General features: G+C 44.5%; 1 long non-coding RNA gene across 1 annotated transcript; it reads left to right on the forward strand.

Moving 5' to 3' along the window:
* The first annotated feature begins 23,045 nt into the window (after positions 1 to 23,045).
* Positions 23,046 to 25,184, forward strand: LOC120673486. Its single transcript, XR_005674667.1, has 3 exons — positions 23,046 to 23,269; positions 24,383 to 24,596; positions 24,674 to 25,184. It is a non-coding gene; the product is annotated as an uncharacterized LOC120673486 (long non-coding RNA).
* Positions 25,185 to 25,402: the final 218 nt, after the last annotated feature.

The following is a 25,402-nucleotide window of genomic DNA, read 5'->3' on the forward strand; positions in this document are numbered from 1 at the left end:
AATCCTTAGGCACCACCAATCGGTTCTTGAACCATAACACATTCTCACTATCTTGGTGGAAGCAATTCACTTTAGGGTCTCCTTCTGATAGTCTTCTCTGAATTTTCTTCACCCCTTTATCTTGCTTTTGTGCCGCGATGATGAGATCACGAAGAGTAGGAGTAAGCTCTAGATGAGTCAATGTGCCATGTGGTACAATGCTTAAATTCAGCTTTTCCATTTCATAGCAAAGAGATTCGCTTAATGGTATAGCTGAAATGCAATGACAGTGAGCTTTGCGACTTAGTGCATCGGCAACTACATTTGCCTTTCCTGGATGATAATGCACTTCGAGCTCATAATCTTTAAGCAACTCAAGCCATCTTCTTTGACGCATGTTCAAATCAGCTTGAGTGAGAAGATATTTGAGGCTCTTGTGGTCCGTATAGATGTTGCACAATGTACCCAGAAGATAGTGTCGCCAAATCTTCAGAGCATGAACCACAGCTGCTAATTTAAGATCATGAGTGGGATAGTTCTCTTCATGATGCTTGAGTGATCGAGAAGTCTTCATGATGCTTGAGTGATCGAGAAGTATAAGCAATCACTCGGTTCTCTTGCATTAGAACACAGCCAAGTCCTGTGCCTGAAGCATCACAGTAGACATCAAAAGGTTTTGTAGTGTCGGGCTGGGCCAAGATTGGAGCTGAGGTGAGAAGTGTTTTCAATTTCTGGAAAGCTTCTTCACAGTGGTTACTCCAATAGAACTTGACACCCTTCTTAAGAAGTTCAGTCATCGGTTTCGCAATTTTGGAGAATTCTGGGATGAACTGACGATAATACCCAGCTAAGCCCAAGAAACTGCGAATTTCAGGAACTGAAGTTGGGGCTTCCCAATCAAGTACATCATGCACTTTATTGGGTTCCACAGAAATACCTTCAGCAAATATGACATGACCCAGAAATGGAACTTCCTTCAGCCAGAAGTCACACTTGCTGAATTTGGCATAAAGCTAGTGCTCTCTAAGACGCTGAAGTACTATGTGAAGATGATGAGCATGTTCTTCCTCATTCTTGGAATAGATCAAGATATCATCAATGAAGACCACGACGAACTTATCTAACTCCGGCATGAATACTGAATTCATAAGGTACATGAAGTAAGCAGGAGCATTGGTTAATCCGAAAGACATCACCAAATACTCGTAGAGAAAGCTGTTTTTGGTATATCCGCCGGTCTGATTTTGATTTGATGATAACCAGATCGTAGATCTATTTTTGAGAATACTTTCGCTCCAGCTAATTGATCAAAAAGAAGATCAATACGAGGAAGTGGGTATTTGTTTTTGATTGTGACTGCATTCAGAGGTCGATAATCTACACATAGCCTCAGCCCGTGATCTTTCTTCTTTACGAACAGAGCCGGGCAACCCCAAGGTGAGGTGCTCGGTCTAATAAAACCTTTATCTTGCAACTCTTGTAACTGAACTTTTAATTCAGCTAACTCACATGGAGTCATTCTATATGGCCTTCGAGATATGGGTGCTGTGGCAGGCTATAACTCTATAACAAATTCAATATCCCGATCGGGAGGCATGCCTGGCAAGTCCTCGGGAAACACATCGGGGTATTCACAAACCACAAGAATTTCTTCTAAGGGTTTTGCCTCAAGATGCAATACCGCTCCTGTTGGAATCTCATGCTGGGAAAGATGAATATCCATAGAACCATATGTGGGAGAGTTTAACTGAATGAAATGAGAGGAGGTATTTATGATAGCACCATGTTCCTTCATCCAATTCATTCCAAGTATGACATCTATCCCCTGGCTTGGAAGGACAATGGGTGTGGTCTGAAAAATCGTCCCACTCAAGCCAAGGGGCACACCTCGAACTAATTGGCTGGTACTTAAGTGGGCGCCCGGTGCATGAATGATATAAGGTCTTATCATGTGGGTTACTTGCAAATTAAGCCGTGCTACACATGCTTGACTGATGAATGTATGAGATGCTCCAGAGTCAAATAACACAATAGCCGGGCGGTGGTGAATGGAAAACATACCCGCCATCACTTGAGTATCCTCAGGAACATCCTCCAGAGTGGTGTAGTTCACACGTCCAGTCTTAACAGGTGCAACCTTCTTTTTCTGAGTCTTCTAGGTAGAACCTTGAGCCGGTGCGGGGGTCTTATAGTTACTCTGCTTAGGCGGCATACGGCAGTCACGTGCAAAGTGCCTATAGTTACCACAATTGTAACAGGGGTAGTTGCTGGGGCGTGTAGCTTGCTGCCCTTGTTGTTGTGTCGAGGGACGTGGTGCCCACTGCTGCTGTGGCGGCCTAGCGACCCAACGACCCTGCTGTGGAGGACGATTTGAAGCCTGTGGAGTCCCTATCTGAACCAGTTTGTACTTCTGAGGTGCATTGATGGAGGATCCCACATGTGCCTTTCTTTTCTTGTCAGCCTTGTGTGCTAGTGTGGCATCTTCCTGAGTGATGACCTTATTGACTAGTTCAGTAAAGTTGTTACAAGTCACTAGAGCTAGTTTGTCCTGAAGCTTGGTGTTGAGCCCTCTCTTAAAGCAGCCCTGCCTCTTCTCATCAGTATCCACATGAAAAGCCACCATATTGGGCTAACTGATTGAAAGTTTGAGCGTATTGGAGAACAGTGTTGTTCCCTTGCTTCAGGGCTAGGAACTCTGCCATCTTCCTTCTCATCAAACTTGTAGGGATGTGGTGGGCTTTGAAAGTTGCCACAAACTCATCCCAAGTGAGACGCGTATTGGCGGGAAGTAGAGCCTTGTGATTGACCCACCATATCTTTGCAGGTCCTCTCAGTTGTTGCGCTGCAAATGCAGTCTTGTTCATCTCGGTGCAATTGAGAATGCTGAACTTATCCTCAATGGTGCGAATCTAAGCGTCTGCTTCGAGGGGATCATCTGCCTTGTGGAACAGAGGTGGCTGGGTGGCTAGAAAACCGACATAGTCAGTTTTTGTTGGTGGTGGCGGAGCTTGTCGACCTCTGCCGGCATTGGCTTGCACCAGTTGTCTCATCAACTCGGTCTGCTCATTGCGGTCGGAGATAGGAGCCGCAATAGCCTGAGCCAAAGAGGGAGGTGGTTGGGGCAATGCTTCATGATTCTCATTATCATGGTTGGCAGCGTGGTTATCACCCATCTGCAAAATAACCACCCCTTAGTTAGCCATCCCGCTATCAGGACTAATTCATGCAAATAAAGAATGTGCATATATAGTATGAACACACGGCATGAATCATTTCCCTCGCGATATGGTTCACCAAGGGAAAAAAATAAAATAACTTGCTTCGGTTGAAACCGCATCTGCGCAACTTGAACTGTAGATTGGTAACTCGGGTTGCACAAGTTCCGCCCAGTGTAGCTCTAGCGTAGGCGCCACTGAACATTGCTCGCACAAAATTTAGATTCGCAGACATCCAATGCACAGCTCATCACTGGAGTTCCAAAAATTTTTACATACCCGCAGAATGAATTTTTTTTTCAAGAAGCGCAACAGTAAAAACATGGCGATCAAAATAATTTTTTATGAAGCGCAACCGTAAGCAACACAGCGATCAACCAACTCGGGTATGCAAGATGCAAGATGCATGCACGTTCTAGCATTCCTCACCCAAACAAGTACCAACATATGGTATACGAGGACAATCAGTGGCACATTTACGTACTCTCCCTATATATAAACTAGTCGTTCCTACGATCAAGGATTTCATAACGCGCTTAACATGGTTAGTTTCCTGCAGAAGAACACAGAGTATATAACCACTTCTGGACCCTTCGTGCCAGCACTCACGAACGGCCCCCATGTGTCCTACGCCACACGGGTAACACATATGCAGTTTCCCACATATTCACACATACATTACCATCCACTGTAGAGATGGTACCCAGACGTTCGACGCTGAATGGGCAGCGCTGCATACGTCATAACAACGTATTCACTTCCCGTACACTCGCCTTACGGGACATCCAAGGGTAGACGTGTCCCAAGGGTCACGGTCATGGCCAACCGCATGACAGGTTTACATCTCGTAACATTGACTTACGAGATGGCCGTGATCACAATCACACAATAGGAAATCTGCACTCCATATCAGGAGGCAGATAGCGATAGGCTCGTTTGAATTGAGCCTTATCACCTCCTCGTATGCTCATCATACGGGAATCGCGCACATATGAAACACGTGGGCTATTCTAAATGACTACCAAGAATGCTTACCTTAGCGTAGGTGCGTCGTTACCGAAGTAAGTTTTAATAAAAAGTAAAAGCTGGAAGTGCTGGAATAAAATAGATACTTAGATGCCACCTAACTTATGAAACATATTTAGGGCACACGAACTATCTATCCTATTCCTTAGCGCATCTAGCGTCAACTTTTCAAAAAACCCGAAATCGTTGCAAGGTAAGAGTTACTTAACTTAATTAAGTACGCCAGTAATCACCCCAGTGCAATTTAGAGCTCTGATGCCAGCTGTCACAGAACAGTCCAAATAATACCGATCAAGTGCACTAATTAACCATTTAACTTAGTCCTCCGATACTGCACTTCACCAGTACACCCAGACTGCCTGCTATAACCAGGATCGATTACACGGGAACTCTCGCCAAAAGACGAGCACAGGTGATACAAGCATACAGAAAACCTTAAATTAATTTACAACACGGGTTTTACATAAAAGGTTCGAATACAAACGACAGAGTTTAAAAACACAGCGGAAGTTTAAAAACTAAGTTCGAAATACAATACGGTAACCACGACGATGATACAAGGTGAGCTCCACATCCTGCCCACCGATGTGATGCCAACCTGCCGATCTTCACGGGGAAGACGGGGCCCACTCGACGGTCCACCCAGGAGGAAGCGGTTGTCCAATCCAGGACGCACAGATCTCCTCGAAGTCAGCGGGGACACAACCTGCTCAGAAGGATTACAACAACAACCCTGAGTATACTAATACTCAGTAAGGCTTACCCGACTTTGGGTATACTTAGCCTATTACCTAGACATGCCAGACTTTTTGGCTCTGGGGTTCTTTTGCTGAAAGGCTGCTAGCAGTGATTCCTTACTTTCAATATTTTAGCTCCATTTAGTACAGCGAGTATTAAATAAATTCGCCTAAACATCTAGAGCACACATGGTGGATCAGATTATCCTTCAGTAACTCACAAACCAACCTTTTCCATTCCGTTCTCATTCCACTTCCTTACTACGATGTGACACAGTGACCAAGGTTCTCATATCCGCGAGTCACGGCGAATCGATCCGATTTAACCTTGCAAGGTGGACCTAACTCACACGACACGTGAAATCCTGTCGGGCTGCACACGTCAACTGTTCCTATCATCACCCCGACATCTGAATCATACCTGCCAAAACCCGAGGGAGGAGCCCCACACGGCGAACACCCAGTGGACCCGAGGGCGACTACAACACCCACCATCATCCCACTCCCAGAGTAGCAAGTGGCGATTCAAAGTATCGTTGCGATTCAAGTAATGAGCTTACCGGTTTCGACTACCTCCTACTCCCGTCATGTGGTTAGTACTGTTCAATCCTCGATCAACAATGCCAACAACGGTACGGTCCTCAAACGACACAGGCGGAGATTTCTTTTCATCCATTCCATATCCATAATCCAACTCATTCCCACCCGGTCTCCATTTATCTTTTCCTCCTTGATTTAATCTCAAGCAACTTTGCCAAAGAACAAGGACCTATAACATGCGAGTGACAGGAATCACTCGACTTCTACAGAGCGGCCCCACGGCGGGCGAGCGGCGTCAAGCGGCGGCGAGACGTGTTCCCGGCGACGGTGATGCTTGAACTCAAGGAGAAAGAGACCGGGGAGGTGGAGTGGAGCATGATCAAGTTCACCACTACCTTGAATCGGGTCGAGAAGGGGCGGAAATGGGCCGTCGGCGGTGAGGGGCGGAGCTCGGGTTAGGGTTAATGGCGGCTGGTGGTTGCGGGCGTGATTCCGGCCGAGGAACGGCTCGAATGAGCTTGTGGAGGGACAGCGTGGGTGCAGGGCAAGGCGAGGGAGGTTGGGGCACGAGGAATCGATCGGGGGCGGCGAGGAATGGCCGGCGTGGCGTCGACGGCGAGCTCTGCTCGGCTTGGCTCCGCGCGAGCGCGAGGGAGAGGACGAATGGGAGGGGAAAACGGAGACGGCACCGGGACGCGATAAGCTCGAGCTTGAGCGGCATCGAGGAGCAATGGCCGACGCGTGGAGGAGGCGCCGCCGGCCACAGTCGCTGGTATGGGCGGCGCAGGACACCGTGGCGAGCACAGTGACGCAGTGGAGCATAGTAGCCGCGTTTGAACAGTTTTGACCCGATTTTGACCACCCAAAACTTAAAATTTGATATGGGAACATGAAATTGGGCCAAAATAAAAGTTGTAGAGGAAGAGAAGATCTACAACTTTGCTTTTGGGCGAAAGTTGATTTGGAGCTCGGATTAGAGAGAAAAACGCGATCGAACACGGTTAAATCGATGCTCACCGCGCGAACTCGATTAACACTAATGACGCGCTTAAGCCTTGATTAGCAATTAAACACAATATTAGCATAAAAATTAACACCGGGGTGTTACAGTCGCCCTCCCGCCATCCTCCACCGTCCGCGGCGCCCATCCCCGCCGGCTCGTCCTCGCACGGCCGCGGGCCACCATCCGTCGCGGACGCTGCCGCGGGACCTCATCCGCGCCCGTCGCGCGGCCCGCATCCGCCGTCCACCATCTGCGCCGCTACCCGCGCGCATCTGCGCGCCTCCATCCGTGCCGTCCGCGTGCGTCCGTGCGGCCTCCTCCTCCGTCCGCAGCGACCCGTGCGCCGTCCGCGCGCGTCTGCGCACCTCCGGCCGTCCGCGCGCACGCTTGATTGGGCGCCGGCTGCCTGCATCGTCGACTGGATCGAGCCGCCAGCCGTGGCTCTGTTCCTTGCCGCGGGTCTGCTCTTCGTGCCTCCTGTCTGCGCCGATTGACTGTCGTCCCTCGCGTTTTTGCTGTGGACGGGCTGCAGTTCATCTGCTGCTACCTGTCCTGCTGTGAGGGAAGAAGAGGGAGGGGCGGCTGTGCTGGACTTCTCCAAGCTGTCCGTCTCAGCTAGTGTCCGTTTGTCTCTGCTGCTCCCCTTTGTGGCTCGTTGCTCTGCTTCTGCCAGCCGGGATTGGAGCAGCAGGCCTGCAGCACGTCATCTTGTTGCTGCCTCTGCTGCTGTCTTTCTGCTCCTCTGCTGCTACACACGAAGGCTAAGAACAGAGAAGGTCCCCTGTTGTTGTTTTCCCCTGGACTGTTGTTTTGTGGAGGCTGCAGGTCATCTTCTCTGCTATAGTGCTATTGAGGTCCCCAGCTATTTGTTGGGGTAAGTGTTTTCAGTACTTCAACATGTCAGAGTCAACCAATACAATTGCTATTGCAGCTACTTCAGGTTACATTGCTTCGGAGACTTGGTTTTTGGATTCAGGAGCTTCTTTCCATGTGACATCCGACATGTCCAAATTAGTAGCTTGTAAGCCTGTCACTGATGGTAGTTCTATCAATACAGCCAATAGAACAGCTTGTCATATTACTCATCAGGGTTCTCTTCAGACTCCTCATTTCTATATACCTGATGTTTCCTGTGTACCTCAGCTAGCTATGAATCTTCTATCAGTGAGTCAAATAGCTGATCTGAACTGCTTTGTTGGATTTGATGAGTCATCTTGCTTCATTCAGGATCGTCGAACAGGGAATGTGATTGGGACTGGTCATCGCTATAGGGATTCTTCTAACCTCTATGTTTTGGATACCTTACGCCTTCCTTCTTCTGCAGCCTGTGCATCGTCAGCTATGTCTTCATCAGCTTCATCTTTTGCCAAGTGGCACCATCGTCTTGGCCACCTTTGTGGGTCTCGATTATCCACCTTGATTCATCAGGGACATCTAGGTCATATTCCTATTGATTCTAGCTTTCATTGTAAGGGTTGCAAGCTTGGCAAACAAGTACAACTCCCATATTCTAGTAGTACTTCTCATTCTGCTCGACCTTTTGATCTTATTCACTCAAATGTCTGGGGTCCTTCGCCTTTTGCTTCTAAGGATGGTCATAGCTATTATGTCATTTTCATTGATGACCATTCTCGATACATTTGGATTTACTTTATGAAACATCGATCCCAATTGTGTTCTATTTACCAGTCCTTTGCTCGCATGGTCCACACTCAGTTTTCCACCGCTATTAAAGTTTTTCATTCTGACTCTGGAGGTGAATACTTGTCTTCAGCTTTTCGCCAGTTTCTCACCTCCGAGGGCACCCTTGCTCAGCTCTCATGTGCCGGTGCTCATGCTCAAAATGGTGTTGCTGAACGTAAACATCGCCATCTTATAGAGACTGCTCGCACACTTCTCATTGCATCTTTTGTTCCTTCTCATTTTTGGGGAGAAGCTATCTCAACTGCTATTTATCTTATTAATCGGCAACATTCCTCCAAACTTGCTGGCAAATGTCCTGGTGAGGTTCTTTTTGGTATATCTCCTAACTATGACCATCTCCGAGTTTTTGGGTGCACATGCTATGTCTTACTTGCACCTCGTGAGCGAATTAAGTTGACTGCTCAGTCCGTTGAATGTGTTTTTCTAGGTTATAGTCCAGAGCATAAGGGTTATCGTTGTTATGATCCTTCCTCTCGTCGCATGCATATCTCTCGTGATGTAACTTTTGTTGAGAATCGTCCTTTCTTCTGTAACCCTTCTACTCAGTCCTCATATTCTCCCACAGAGTCCACATCATTTCTTTTTCTTCCTCCTATTTCATCTAGTGATGATGTCATACCACCACCACCTCCGCCCTCGAAACCACCTATAACGTGTGTGTACACTCGTCGTCGCACAGGGCTTACGCCTAGTCCTACCTCTTCGGCCAGTCCGGATGCTCCTGTTTTAGATGGATCTTACAATATTGAGGAGTCACGTGCTATCTCTGATGAATTACAGGCTGGTCCACGATATCATCTACGGGATCGCACTACTATTGAGCCTCCTGACAAGTTGGGTTTTCCACGTGTGAGTGCTGTTATTGTTGAGCCATCCACTTACCAGGAAGCAGCTAGTATTCCAGAGTGGCAGCTTGCTATGTCTGAGGAGCTTGCTGCCCTTGATCGTACCGGAACTTGGGATCTTGTTCCACTGCCGTCACATGCTGTCCCTATCACATGCAAATGGGTTTTCAAAATCAAAACCAAATCAGATGGTTCTATTGAGAGATATAAAGCTCGTTTGGTCACCAGAGGTTTTCAGCAAACTCCAGGTCTTGATTATGATGAGACATTTGCTCCCATTGCTCATATGACCACTGTTCGCACTCTAATTGCAGTAGCTGCTTCTTGTTCTTGGACTATATCTCAGATGGATGTCAAGAATGCTTTTCTCCATGGTGATTTACATGAAGAAGTTTATATGCAGCCCCCACCAGGTGTTGATGCACCTTCAAGACATGTTTGTCGCCTTCGTCGTGTATTATATGGTCTGAAACAGGCTCCTCGTGCCTGGTTTGAGCGTTTTGTCTCTGTGATACGGGCTGCTGGTTTTTCACCGAGTGATAATGATCCTGCTTTATTTATTCATGTATCTTCACGAGGTTGTACCTTGCTTCTCCTCTATGTTGATGACATGTTGATTACGGGGGATGATGTGGAACACATTTCTCATGTCAAGAAGCAACTTGGTGAGCAATTACAGATGTCTGATTTGGGTCCTCTCAGTTATTTCTTAGGGATTGAGGTCTTGCATTCTCCTAAGGGTTTTTACCTTTCTCAATCCAAATATATACAAGATCTTGTTACTCGTTCTGGCATTACTGATAATCGGACGGCTGCAACACCAATGGATCTTCACTTGCAACTTCGTCCTACTGATGGTACACCTCTGGCGGATCCCTCACGATATAGGCATATTGTGGGCAGCCTTGTTTATCTCGCTGTTACCAGACCTGACATTGCTCATGCAGTCCATATATTGAGTCAGTTTGTGAGTGCATCTACTTCAGTTCATTTTGGCCATTTGCTTCGTGTGCTGAGATACTTGAGGGGGACGTCATCTCAGTGTTTGCTTTATGCTCGTGATAGTCCGCTTCGTCTTCATGCTTATTCCGACTCCACTTGGGCGAGTGATCCGACAGATCATCGTTCTGTCACTGGTTATTGCATTCTTCTTGGCTCTTCTCCTCTTGTATGGAAGTCTAAGAAGCAGACGGCTATATCACGGTCTAGTACAGAGGCAGAACTTCGAGCACTTGCCACTGCCACTTCAGAGATTGTATGGCTTCGATGGTTATTAGCTGATTTTGGCATTTCCTCTGATGCTCCCACACCTCTTCTTTGCGATAATACTGGAGCTATACATATTGCCAATGATCCAGTGAAGCATGAACTTACAAAGCATATTGGTGTTGATGCCTCCTTCACTCGGTCTCACTGTCATCAGAAAACAATTGCTCTTCAGTATGTGCCATCAGAACTGCAGTTGGCAGATTTGTTCACCAAAGCACAAACTCGAGAGCAGCATCGTCTTCACTTGCTCAAACTCAATGCTTCAGATCCTCCGCTTCCACCTTGAGTTTGAAGGGGGAGGGGGTGTTAGGAATATCAAGGCCCATAAGGCCCATGTATCTATCCACTTCATATGTACTCAGCAGAGCTTCTGTGCTCTCTCTCTCGCTCATTCTTCTCTGTCCAAAAGGCAACACATATTATCTTTACAATGGAGAAGTGGGTAATTTAGATGTAGATTTTAAGGGTTTATTTCAGTTTATTTTAACAATGGGATTTGTGGGCAATTTATATGAGGAATTAATTCATATTATCTTTACAATGGAGAAGTGGGTAATTTAGATGTAGATTCAGGGGTTACTCCAAGTTGTTTTTCATAATGGCGGTAATTTAGAAGCAAATTGGATCCAGTGACTATATATGATTGTCAATGATTATTAGAGTTACCAAATAAGTGTTTCTATTTTTGTAAGATTTTTTAGAATTAATATTTTTCACTCGGAGGAATTAACATGGAGGCATACACAAAGCCTTAATTTATATACTATAAAGATTAAAAACAATTGAAAATATTTCTCACTCAAATCAAGTCCACCTTACCCCTCACATTAGACCCATGTGTCGGAGTTGAGGGGGTAGGAGGAAATGCATATCCATAAAAAGTGCAAGTTAGAGAGCATTTCTGCCTAAAACTTATTCTTTTTATCACCGGCTCCTTGCGTACCCATCCGTGTAACCATACTTTCCGCGTACCGCAGCCGTTGACCGACGCACTTCACCACAAAACCGCGCCAGTTGATTGAACTAGATCGGCTCCTACCCTCCCACTATCATGCTCCAGCGCGCTTCCCCAAACTCGCCGTCGCCCGGAGCCGCTAGCGCTAACTCAAGATGGGAGTGGGCCGGGTCAACCCAATGGGTAGTTGGCCCGACCCAAAAGAGTAAGGCCAATGGTCCACATGGGCCGGCCTCATATCACAGAAGGGTCCATAGAAGTCGGAGCGTACCGACCCAATGGGTAAGATGGGTCGACCCAAAACAATCCCACCATCCCACACCATCTAACAATCTCACACCATCAAACAATTGTCCAAGTCAATTGTGAAACACTTTGAAGAAGATAAGGTGTGAAGAAATTTACGCTGGGATAGATAGGATCCCCAATTGAAACATGCATTCACCCAATGGATTCAAAAGAAGAAACGGCAAGGGAGAGCAAGCTGCTAGATATGATCATCTAGATATATTATTGACAGACACAGAAGGGATCAAAGGGGCACAACGAATTCGATCGGTACCACCATGAAGGCTTTGCAAAACTTCCTGGTGGCATCACTTGGTTTTGGGATTACTGGTGGAGGTGGGTGCAGCCTTGTTCCAACCTACGGTATGCGAGGTCCTCCGCCGGTCAGGCCTGCATGAAACGGAGCGCCATCTAGCTCGTGGAGCAAAACCCGAGAGAACAAAAGCTGTAAAGGCAAACCCGACTATATATATCTAAATAGATAATAATGTTCGTGTATTGATATAGACAAAGTTAGTATAAGTATCAGATACATATTGGTACTCGTGTGTTAAATTGTATGGATCTACGTGACGGAGTTGTGAACGGAGGGGTTGGTCCGACTCGCAGATGAAATAGACTAAGGCGCACCTATCAATAACATAGGCGGACCAAACCAATGTACCAAATTAAAAATTTGAGTGGAAACTTTATTCGCTTTAGTAATAAATATAAGTATAATATAAATTATGTATGGGTCAATCCATCATACTTATTGGACCAACAATGTCACAAACAATTGATAGATTGGATCGGTTCGTGACCTACGCCATAGGGCCAGGTCCGGACTGGCCCATTCCCATCCTGGCGCTACCCCACCGTCACCGTCGCCCGACCTAGCGGCGTGGCTCCGCGGTCCATGCCACCCGTGCTGCTCGTGCTGTGGGTCGCGGTCGCCCATGACGCTGCCGAGGCCCCAGCGCTCGCCTCCGCCACAGCCTCCTCCCCTTCCCGCCTTATTCGGCCTCCTCCGTCTCTCCTCCCGCTCGATGCCGTGCGCCGCCACCTCCCCCTCCTGCCTCGTCCGGTCTGCTCGCGTCGTCCAAGTGGGCCTACGCCACCATCTCGCGAGCTCACAGGACACCAAGCTACGCTGTCGACCATGCACCGCCAGCCAGCGTCCCTGCGTCATGGCTCACACCGCCCAGCAGCACCTGGATAAGGCCATCGCTGCAGTCGAGTTAGGACCATCCGAGCATCCGTGGCCAACTGGGATGGCAGGGTCCCATGGTTGGACACTACATGCTCGTTGGGTGTTTGATATAATGCATGAGCTAAACCTGGTGTCCTTTGCTACATATATAATGCCTGAGCTAAACTTGGTGTCCTTCAACACACTGGTGCAGGAACGCACTGCACAAGGAGTTCGAGGATGCCACGGTCCTGAAGCTTTTGGTCGTCGTGGACAGGTCATTTGATAAGTCACCAAATCACGTGCTCCTGTGATCACGTTTGTGTATTATCTTCATCCTATATTGTTCTCATGCTCGACAATATACGTTCCAAAAATACTTCTTGGTCCTTTCATCTGATTAATGTATCTTTTGCAAAATCTGATTAATATGTTAATATAACAGATATTAAGTTCATGTGCTCTAAGGTAGTTATTTGTCCAAATTTGTCGAGGCTCCATTCCATTAATTAGAGTAAATTATGCTTTATGCAATATCATAATATTACAGGCTTTGCTGCAGAACTCATTTGTTTGCTCACTTACTCTGAAAGAGCCACTGATTTCTATTGGAATAATGGTAAGTTTAAGAATTAAAAAGTACCAGCAAGTCATGGCTTATTTAAGAATGGTGGGATATCAGCTTGCCTCTATTACTGAAAGCTAGCTGCTTTTACTAAATTGGATATGTTCAATGGTTTAGTTTATCTCTTACAATGTGTAGGTACATTTGGCGCTGCAGCAAGTTAGATTCCAACGGCATGTCAAATAGCCTTCCAAGAACAGCTTGATATGTGCCTGCCAGAGTGAGATAGTCTTCTTCTATATTTTTCTTATTTCTTAATGCTTGTGTTTTTGTTTATTTTAGTGATATTAGTGAAAAAAAAGTGCCAGGCAGTTCGCACTTTGGTTACCTCTTGTCGGGTTGATGTAGTTTGTTTGCAAGAAACAAAAATGGCTGCTGTTTCTCGCGGTACTATCCTTTCAATGCTGGGGTCAGATTTCACCAATTGGGTGCAACTACCTTCGGTTGGTGCAAGTGGTGGGATCTTAATTGCTTGGCGACATGGTCTGGATCGGGCACAGGCCTCTCGGATTGATCAGTACAGTGTATCCACTCAGTTTTCTACCAGCGACTTGCAACCATGGTGGCTGACTTGCGTGTATGGCCCTCAAGGTGATGATAATAAGATCCTATTCTTACAAGAAATCAGAAACTTAAGAGCTGGTTGCCAAGGACCTGGTCTTGTGGTTGGAGATTTTAATCTCATCACAAGTGTTGAAGATAAGAATAATGGAAACATTAACAGGGCAATGATGGGAAGGATCTGCAGCTTTGGTCTATCGCTAGGGCTAAGGGAATTTCCTCCCTTCTCACCCCTGCGACCACCTAGCTTTAGGGAGTTTTTTGTTTGGTCAAGTTTTGGTCTTGCTCAGCAGAGAGAGATATTTCGTGTACTTTTAGGGAGTGTTACAGTCCCTCAGTCCCTCTATATCTGTAATCCCTTGGGGGTACCCCTTCTTTCTTCTTAAATATAATATGCGCAGTTCTCCTGCGCTTTCGAGAAAAAAAATTGTAACCACATAAGCATCATTAAGAAACTAAAACCATAACATCCTTCTCTCATAAGGGTTCTTGTACTTATTAACTAGATTTATCTTTTCACTAGCATCATTCAAAAACTTATTTAAGAGATGTCAGAGGACTCATATAGAAAGATTGTGGTGGCCTCTGTATGAACTTTCCACACTGAAGATTGGTGTATCTTGCTGATATATTGGGTGAAATATTATTAAACATCTAAATAATTGATGTACTATCATGTGCTAGGTGTGGACATACATTAATTTAGAGGCTCAAGTTTGTACTACAGTAATATTCGAAAACAATACGAGTGAATCCACTATTCCACGTTAAAACCATACTTAATTAATCTATGAGTGCAAGCAGCAAAACAAAAACAAAAAAAAGGTGTAGCAAAAATAATGATTTTAAGATTGCCATCTCCAGCCACAAATAAGCATCATGAAGAGACTGAAATCACAACATCCTTCTCACAGAAGGGTTCTTGTACTTATTAACTAGATTTATCTTTTCATTGGCATCATTCAGAAACTTGTTTAAGAGATGTCAGTATCAACACAAGAGGACTCATATAGAAAGTTTATGGTACCCTCTGTATGAACTTTCCACACTAAAGATTGGTGTATCTTGCTGATATATTGGGAGAAATATTATTAGATATGATGTACTATTATGTAATAGGTATGGGCATACATTAATTTTAGAGGCACAAATTTGTACTTATGGGCATACAATAATTTTAGAGGCACAAATTTGTACTTATGACATGACAATGATATTGGAAAACAATACGAGTGAATCCACTATTCCACCTGATAAAACCATACTTAACTAATCTATGTGTGCAAGCAGCAAAACAAAAATAGGTGGCAAAAATAATGGTTTTAAAATCACCATCTCCAGAAACAAAATAGAAAGATGTTAGTAATGAAACTGTCCAAATTTGATAGTTTTAGATTTTTATTAAGGTTTTATTTAAAAACACATGCATGTGCAATCTACTTAGGTTATTTTAGTATAAATTGTAGTTTCATCAATAGGTTCTACAAAATTTCTACTTATACTTTAATTAAATTAAAAATCAACACTACTATATATATGTTATAAGTTTATAAAATAAGTTTTCAAAAAGTTTTTCCCAAAACACGTGCGGCACTCACGTGCACCTTACTAGTTAGTAGTAATAGGATAGTAAGATTTGAAAGTATTTTTAGGATTTATCTCTTTTCCTACCTTATCTCATAATCATTAAAGTTAAGACTCCAAAAAACCACAATTAGTAACAATATGATCCTAGTTTGTTACTTTACTTGGATATAGTATTTTTCGTACATACGTTTTTTGCTATGTTTATACTCCGTACACATTTGTTGATCTATGCATTCTTTTTATTGTCAGACTCCATGCAGATAGTATAACATGAAATAATTACTCCATTCAAGATGACAAAAGAACTAGATAGTGGAAATAGTAAGTGTGAAATAAGGCCAATAGCGTAGTAGAGCACGCACCTCTTTGATGTGACGAATATTTTTCTTGTTCTCCTTTAATTTGCCCCACTGCTCTAGTGCAGGGCAATCCTGAATGGTTAGACGTTTAAGTTTAGTGAGCCGTTGTATGCTTTCCGGCAGAGACATGATGCCATGGCAATCATAAATGTTCAGATCCTTGAGAGACACAAGGTCACCTAACCATTCTGGCAAATTATTCAGGCTTCGGCAACTTCGGATTCTCAACTTTTGGAGAGTGGTGAGGTGTCCCAACCATTGCGGCAGTGATGTGATATCACAGCAGAGCAGAGTAAGTTTTTGTAAGGAACAGGCTCAGATCATTGCAGTACTGAATATTTAACTCCTTGACGACAGGAAGGTGGTGAAGCAGCTTCCATTGATGCAGAGGCGCCACGCTATGTTTGATGAGCAGGCAAGCTAGTGAAGCTGAGGAGGTGGAAGAATCAGTGTATGGAGAACTCTCTCCCCATTGCAGTAGCACCCCGTCACTCTCTTCTATGTGCCAGGTTCCCTTCACTCTTGGTGGACGTGGGTTCAACCTCAGCTTGTGGCATCCAAATATCTCCAGCTGCTTGAGATTGGGGAACATGAACTGATCCGCAACACCACCCTCACCCTTGGAGTACGCTGTGGTCCACTCTTCCAAACTCTCCATCCGGAACATGGAAAAATCCTCCAATCGAGTGAAAGCTTTCACGCCACCGCAGAAGCCTCTGTCAATTTTTGTAATGCCAGATATTGCCACGAGTTTAAGCCTTTTTAGGTTCGGTAACTGACCAAGTGGTGGTAGGCTACCGCACTGGGTGATGCCCCGCAAAGACACATTGACAAGGTTAGGGAGATACGTAGCAATGTCTGTTAGCCATGTTGGAAAGATCACATTGTTATAACCACTTACCTCAAAGTGTTGTAAATTGCGTGGTGGCACTAGCTCTCTCAACAATTCCATGTCGTCCACAAATCCTTTCTTTCCTGTTGTCCAAGCAAGTGTCAGTTTTATCATACTTTGCTTTTCCCTCAATTTTATTGCCCGTGCCTCTTCTACGGACTCGTTATTAAGGCAACGTAACTCCAACTCAAGAGGAGAGGCGACAGAACCGCCAAATTAAAACTCTAATTAAGCGTAATGGCCGTCATTTGAACACATTGGGCGCATTAGCTTAACGGCTTAATTTGGCGATACTTTCTCAACTCACGTCCCGATCGAAACATCACCGATAGTCCCACGCGAAGGTGAGCGCAGATGGTACAAGCACGACACATATTTGAAAATACAACAAATATACATACGATTCCACCTTAAGTTTTACAAACCCCGTTTGAATGCATCCATAGTTCATAAACTTTACAATACCGAAATTAGAGTTCGAGTAGAGGAAAGGGCATACAACTACCAAAAGTGTAACCTCGGAAGGTTCCTAACTAAACATCTGGCTCCGCAACCTCCCATCCCTCTGCATCCCGACGGATGAACTTGACGCAGCAGAGACAGAAGTCTACGTCTGCGTGTCCTGAAATAATTGTGACAACAAACCCTGAGTATACTAATACTCAGCAAGGCTTACCCGACTAGTGGGTATAACTTAGCCCACATATCTAGACATGCAAGGCTTTTGGCTGGTGGTTATCTTGCAGAAAACAACGACTAAAGTAATTCCTCACTTTCCTTATTTTAGCCCAAGTTCTATATAAATTAACATAGTCTAATATTTGCATAATCAAATCTAGAGCAAACATAGTGGAGCAATAAATAGTAAATCATATGTTCATCAACATAGGTATAACCATTATTCCATCACAACATTACGCTGCGACGCAGTGACCAAGGTGCTCATATCCGAGAGCGACTGACGGCGAATCGATTCGATTTAACCTTGCAAGGTGGACCTAACCAACACGGCACGCATTAGCCCCGTCGGACCACACGCACCAACCCTTCCCCTCCCCACCTCGAACTACAGAACTGCCCCACCTTCATATAGTCAGCCGAGTTCAACGAGAGACCACCAAAAGTAAACATATGCATCCCGTTTCTCCACGACTACTCGACTCGCCCTAAGGGGTGGTGATGAAGTTCTGTACTTTCGAAGCGAGGCAGTACTAGGCTTACCGGTTTCGACTTCCTCCTACTCCCGGCATGCGGTTAGTACAGTCCAAACATGATCAGCAGGGCCAACAACGGCTCGGTTCTTAACCGACACAGGCGGAACTACACTTCTCCCGCCCGGTCTCAGATTCTATTCTTTCTTTCATTCCAAGACTTTCATCCATAAATTAGTAACTCATATCTGGAAACATAAAACTATCCTATATCTCGCGAGTAACCAAGAATTACTCGACTTCTACCGAACCCTATCTAGCATAGCATTTCTATCGTCCTATACATACTAGTACAACTCAAGGACACCTATGGTTCATGCAACTAGGGTTTCAAACAACTCCTAAACGTAATGCATAAGTAATAAATACATATATAAGTGTCATAATTTAAATTAATAGGATGTGCACCGGGGCTTGCCTTCGGGCTGCTGCTCAAAGCTGGGGTCAGACGGCGCCCTCAGCTGCGGATGCTACACGTATGCATATGAAATAAATTAGTGCAACTCAATAATGTAACTATTTTACTTCAACTGGAACGCCATGCGGACTGTCTGCGCCCAAGTGGCGGACCGTCCGCCGTACCATTCTACCGACCCACCAAAACCAATTATCTCTCTGGACAAACTTCAATCTATACGGCGGACTGTCCGCTCACCCTTAGCGGACTGTCCGCAATACACCTATGCCAACCCACCAGAGACAACAACGTCTCTGGACCAATTTCTAATCCTACCGGCGGACTGTCCGGCTCCCCTTGGCGGACCGTCCGCAGTTCACTTATCCAATCCACCAGAGACGGCAACGTATCTGGACAAAAGCCTAAACTCTAAGGCGGACTGTCCGCTCTCTAATAGCGGACCGTCCGCAGCTCAATCATGCGAACCCCACCAGAGACAACATCGTCTCTGGACGAAATCTATCTGACCGGCGGACTGTCCGCACCTCCCAGGCGTACCGTCCGCGATACATAACTTTTGACCCGCGCCACAGGCGGCAGCAAGTGCGGCGGCAGCCGTTCACTGGCGCCGGCGACACACCACGAAAGGGGAAAAAGACCGGGGAGCGCAAGGAACTCACCACGAATCCATTCCCGCGGTCAGTTCGAGCGGAGGACGACCGGAGAGGCAGATCGACGGTGGAGCAAAGCTTCAAGCACCTCCAATGGTGACCGGCGGTGGTTGGGCGATTCCGGCCGGGGAGAAGCCGGACTGGGGATTTGGGAAGGTGGAGGAGGTGCCGGGGAAGGTTCTCGCGCGAGGAATCAAGGTTTGGTGGCCGGAGGAGGGAGATCGACGGAAAGGGGGCGACGACGGCGCGAGCGCTTGAGCTCCGCTCGGCTCTGGACGAAGTGAGGAGGAATGATAGGCGGGTCCCACATCCATCCAGATAAATATCTGGGCGTTGCCTGGGCGGACTGTCCGCCAACCCCGAGCGGACCGTCCGCGAGGCAGGTGTTACAATTCTTAAGGCGAATAAGATTGCTGGTATGTTCACCTTCAGCAGCATGTACCACAAAATCGGGCAATGGGATCACATGCTTGTTGCTTTGCAGATTGGACATATTTAGTCTGCAGTCCTTCACAATTAGAAACTTCAGCATGTCCATTTCATCTACATTCTCTGGAAGCCTTTCTAGATCATAGCAGCGAGTGAGGTCTAGTGTATGTAGCTTACTGAGGCTGCAGAAACTATCGGGTATAGAATAAATGTCCATGTTATTGGATAAGTCTAGATGCTCTAGATTTGAGAGGGTACTGATAGTTTCAAGGAAGCTACCAACAGGACCTGAATTTTCCTTTTTTTGAATATAAGGGTATTAGTTTTCTTCACTTTCTGATATCATAGTGTCATGGAAATTACCAACTGGGGTTGAGTTTTCTTCACCTTCTGATACCATTGTTTGAGGGCCAAAGATATAATACTCGCAGTTTGATAAGTTCAAATACCGTAGTTCAATGAGTTTGCCTATCACTTCTGGAAGCCCTCGAAGAGGTGCACTGTCTACACGATGTATCCATTCATTTTCCCTTGATAAATTCAAATATCAGAGTTTGGTAAGGCTACTCAAGGCTCTTGCTATACCGTTGGCTTCAGGGCAATCAGATAAATCCAGATGAACTAAATTTTTTAGCTTCTCAAATGATTTTGGTAGTTTCCTAATTTTCTCACAACCTGATAAATCTAGATACTGCAGATCTTCCATTTCTCCAATTGATTCTGGCAGTGCTAAAATCTCAGAAGATCCACGAAGGTTAAGGTAAATTAACTTTGAGAGCTTGGTGATACAACTAGGAATCACTCGATCTTTGATGCCTGGAGCATGGAGATACCTCAACAGCTTCAGCTGGCCAATAGAATATGGCAAGTTCTGTATTGAACATTCTGCCAAATCCAACACGCGCAGATACTTAGCATCTGAGAATCCATCGGCATCACGTCCAATTTTGGCACTTCCCAGAAAACAAAGGGCTCGAATCTTATCAGGATAAGTCACAAATGAATTCAATGGTTTCGTGCAATCTGCAAGGGACACATAGCGGTAGTTGCTTCCTCTAGCATTGTACCTTATAGTAGTATCAAGAACTTCATCCCGCATGATCGATCTTGCGAGGTCATGCACCAGGTCATGCATAGTGAAAAATGTCACATATTTGCCGTGTTGCCCATAAGACTGCAACAAAATTAAAGTAGCATGTCATGTCAGTTTCCTCATATATTTATATAGCCAATTATGCTAGTTGCAGAGATATAGACATCTAATAGTATGTACGGGGGAGTTATAATTTTGCAGATGCTAAAGAGATACTAAGTAGAATAAAACACTTACTCTATTAAAAAAAATTGACCCTTAAGATGGTGCGCTTCAAATATCATTAAATATAAGTTGCCACCTCTGGATGTTATGTACTTATGTGTAACTAACTGACTCGAACATGAACGTTATGAAAGAATCAAAAGGTTATCTGAACCCAAATCTCAGGTCTTGTGAGGTTCCTCTATTCTAACATTCAATAAGTCAGTATGTTTTGCACAGAGAAATAAGGAAGATAGAAATGAAAAAACACCACAAGCAGCCAAGTGACAATCCCCTTCCGCTGATAGCCACAGTGCAAAAGGATGTTAATTACAAAATATTCCCTCCATTCCAAAAAGGAAGGACATTCTATCTTCTGCCTAAGTAGAATGCTATACTCTTCCGAGCACCTTCAAGAAAGTTAACTGACATATCTTGAGATTGAGAAAACCACCATGTGCCTCATGGTTAATGGCCACGCCACAACCCACTAAAAAGTGTGAAATGCCCGGAGGATCCTTAAACTTGTCATGAAGTACCATCTAGTTCCGTAAATTTAAAATACAAATTGGGGCCCTTTTAACTTAACAAAGTGTGACATCTAGGTCCAAATGCTGAAAACAATACCGCTATGGTTTTGACTTTAAACCCAATATGAGATCTCCACACTGACACATCATCAACTATAGGGGCACTTTGGTGACATTGGACCTAGATGCCACATTGACAAGTTTAAGGACCCAGATTTGCATTTTCAAAGTTCATGGACCTAGATGACACTCCATAAAAAGTTTAAGAACTGGCCGTACATTGAATTAAAGAAAACCTGATCACTCATTCTGAGTTTAGGACTCAAAACTTTACTTGCATCATGTGCCAGGAGAGAGAAACCAAGACAGGAGGGGAGGAAGATAGTGATGACGAGCACAGCATGTGTGAAATAAATAGGGCAAACTGATTTATTAGTTTTTGTTATTAGACATGCCAATCACAATTTTCCATTTAAGAAAAAAGAATTTGCTCAAGAAAATATATATTTGGCTCAATAAACAATATGTTGTGAATTTATGAATGTTCCACTCGAGCAAAAAATGTTTTAGTTTCATGTTAAAATTGTTCATGTTGAACAAAATGTTCTGATAATTTATTTTGTGAACATTTCGGTTAAGAAACAATGTTCTTGCTTTATAAGAAAAATGATACAGGAACAAAACAGAATAGGCAAAAGCAAATCTAGAAAATGTGAATAGCTAATTATCAATCACCTGATAAGGAGATAAACCCTTAAATTATTTGTTTTATGAAGTTTAAGTGGACCATGGCCATGTCAGCTGCAAACCAGCTTCAATAGACTAAGGCCTTTAGGCGTTCTCCAACGGGGCACCGTATAAGGCCCCCCACCCTACGTAGGGGGGCTTTGGGGGGAGCGAGCGGTCCAACGGCTCCCCCCACAGCTCCCCCTATATACGGGAGGAGTTGAAACTCCCTCCATATATAGAGTGAGTTTCAACTCCCCCTATATCTCTAATCACACTGTTTCTTCATGATATTAATCTCGTTTGAGCTCCGTAATATGATGATAATGCGTATTATGACAGTACAAATATTGTATGATTTTTTTAAAATTCAAAAACGATAAATAAATAGTTAGTTAATGAGTGATAGTATATAGAGGGAATATATATGGGGGAATGGTTGGAGAGAAGGAGTTATAGGGGGAGGAATCTTTTGGAGGGAGGTAGTAAAATATAGTAAATAGTACGTTTGGGGGGAGTTGGATGGGGGGAATGGTTGGAGAAAGCCTTAGAGCTCCAGTTTTAATAGTTTGAATAGTCCAAGTTTTCTGGTTTTGTAGGCCAAGGGTCAACAAGTCCAAATGAAATTTAAGGAAATCAATTTTATCATAAAAGTATGCAGTAAGTACATAATAACTCACCGAAGGGGAATTTGAATGTTGTAAAAAGGACATCCCCAAGAGAAATTTTACAATGCTTGGGGAGTCGTTGTGAGGCATTTCATGTGTCTATGATTTGTGGGCCCAATTGAGGGTAGGTATTGGGAGACATCAACGAGGAGGCGTCGGGATGTATTAGTTATGTCTATGGACGTTGGGGCCATATGTGTCGAAATGCCTCCCCGCGCCTCCAAAATTAATAGGATTAGAAATTCATGGTAATTCTTTTTTCGTAGTTATTTTTTGTAATCAAGGGTAAAAATGTAATTTCAGAATTATAGTGAGATGAATATTTGTTTTAAAGAAAAAGATGTTCATTCTTATTAGGGTTGTGTTCGTTCGTCATCCCGCATTCGATCTGCGCATCGCCGCCTGACCGGCAGCTATTCGGGCGCGGGCGCCTAGGATCCGGTGCCCCTCCTCGGACACGTGGTCCGCCGGTGCAGCGCCGCTAGGAGGAAGACAACGAGCGCGGCGGCGAGCAGCGTGGGAGGCGGCGCAGGGCAGCTGTGGCTTCCGGCGGCAAGGTGGGGCAGCAGCTTTGGGCGGCGCAGGTTCACGTTCACCCCCCTCCTCCCCATTTGCATTTTACTGCAGTTTCCCGCTGTCAAGCATCATCAGCAGAGGCATAAGTTTTATTTCGTGACCGGTTAAATTCAACCAGATGTAGATTGTCTGCTTCGGCAGGCCTGCAGCACGTTTCACAGTAACTTAACGTCTTTAAGAATCAGTGTAATGTTTTGTTTGAAAGAAAAATTCAGAGGCGTTCTTCATATTCATATTCAGGGACGAGTTTCTTGTAAAGAGAAAATTCGATATTAAAAGCTAAGACATACTGCTTGTGGACTGTGGCATGGTATTACTGCGAGTGCCATGGTTTCTATTTTTTAGAGAATAGCATGGTTTCTTTTGTAACCATTATGATTTGAACACCATGATCGCTTCATTATGTGAAAACTTGAGTTTTGTTCCGACAGTTTATTCTGAACAACATAGCAGTTTTTCTAGTTACAAGTCACAAAAAAAAAGTTTTTCTAGTTACTAGCTTACTGCTGCTCCTAATACCATTCAGTTCAGAGTTCACTATTGTGACACGACGAGTTATGTTTTGTGCTTTTTATTAACTTTGTACGTTTTTCCCAGATTTTAATCTTCATCTCGTTTAATTAACGACCCTGGATTGGCGATGTTTGTGACCTAAAGGCATGCATTGCTATATCATGGTTCAGTACAAGTACTTGCATACGTAAATGTTTCAGGTTGGCACACTACAGTTGTTTATTTTGTTCTGTTCACCATATGGCAACCAGAACAATGGATGAAACGTTAATTGCCTGCGTGGCTTAGTTATAGATTCTTGGTTTAGTTTATCTGAATTTCAAATTGGGTCTTTTTTTTGGCCTGAGAGGCTAGCAAATGCATATATATAGCCATTTCCCAAATTGGGGGAAATGGACCATCCACATAGACACTGTTCATAGTTCCACTAAGCAATTCTGATTTAGCTTCTGCTATCTAACTAGCGTGTACCAAAATTCAGCAATAAGATCTTTATTATTCGGAGATGTCATAACTTGATACCATGAGATGTTAATTGGATGTGTTCCTTTTGTTACGGTACCTTTGAAAACTAATCGAGTCCTTTTGTCTTTTGATTTCTGTTGCAGGCATGGCAGAGTCGATTTGCAAGGTTCTAGGATAAGTGCAGGCAGTCATGGTGGTCGTGGGCTTCTGAGGTCGCGACCACTGGTGCCCTACAGAGAAGGCCCTCTATCTTATGAGCCCGCAGTGGTGTGTATGTGCAATATAAAGGCACCACGGTGGATTTCATGGAGTGATGATAATCCAGGTCGGAGGTACTACAGATGCAGCCGAGCAAGGGTAAGAAATTAGTTTAGTTTGCTTTCCTGCATGTCCATTTGACTTGGCATATGATTTGTTTGATTTCTGATGTATAGACTGAAGGGGACTGTGGCTTCTATGTGTGGTTTGATCTTGAGCACAAAACATTTATGAAGAATTTACTTTTCGATCTCCGTAATGCTGTTTGGGAGTTGAGGAGCAAAGCGGAGGATATTACTGAGCTGAAGCAAATCAATGAAATGGTGTCTAGTGAGAATAAAGATAAGGTTTTAGTCCTAAAGGCACAAGAGAGGGACCTGGAGGAGAAGAATAAGCAATTGGTACTCCTGGCTAACAAGATCAGTGCAGGGAGTAGGTGTAGTTTATTCTGTTGTGGCTTTGTAATGATGCTTGTTGGCTTGTTCTTTGGCCTGATGTTAGGTGCCATGTGACATATCCATATAACGTGTCTGATCATAATATGCACATGTTTGGGGAGAAGGTTTTGAATGTCCTGATAGAAATAAGTTAAATATTTGATGTATGGCACGTGTTCAGTAGATCATAATATCATACTTGAACACCTATGGCACTTCAAAGTTCAATGGTAAAAGATTGGATCAAGCACCCCCTCGTTGCATTTCTTTGATTTACCTGCCATACCTTTTGTTCACGGTTTCTGTTTCTGAATATCGAGAATACATGTTTGGCAGCTGCCTAATCCGTAGGATGCAGAAAGTCAAACTCCACAACCTATGTTTGACGACAGATTCAGTTTTGCAGGTAAAATTTCAGGTAGATTAAACCAGAGTAGCACAGCCCGAATTCCTGGACATGACCACTCC

The sequence above is a fragment of the Panicum virgatum genome, chromosome 5N, assembly GCF_016808335.1.
Source record: "Panicum virgatum strain AP13 chromosome 5N, P.virgatum_v5, whole genome shotgun sequence".
NCBI classification, from domain to species: Eukaryota; Viridiplantae; Streptophyta; class Magnoliopsida; order Poales; family Poaceae; genus Panicum; species Panicum virgatum.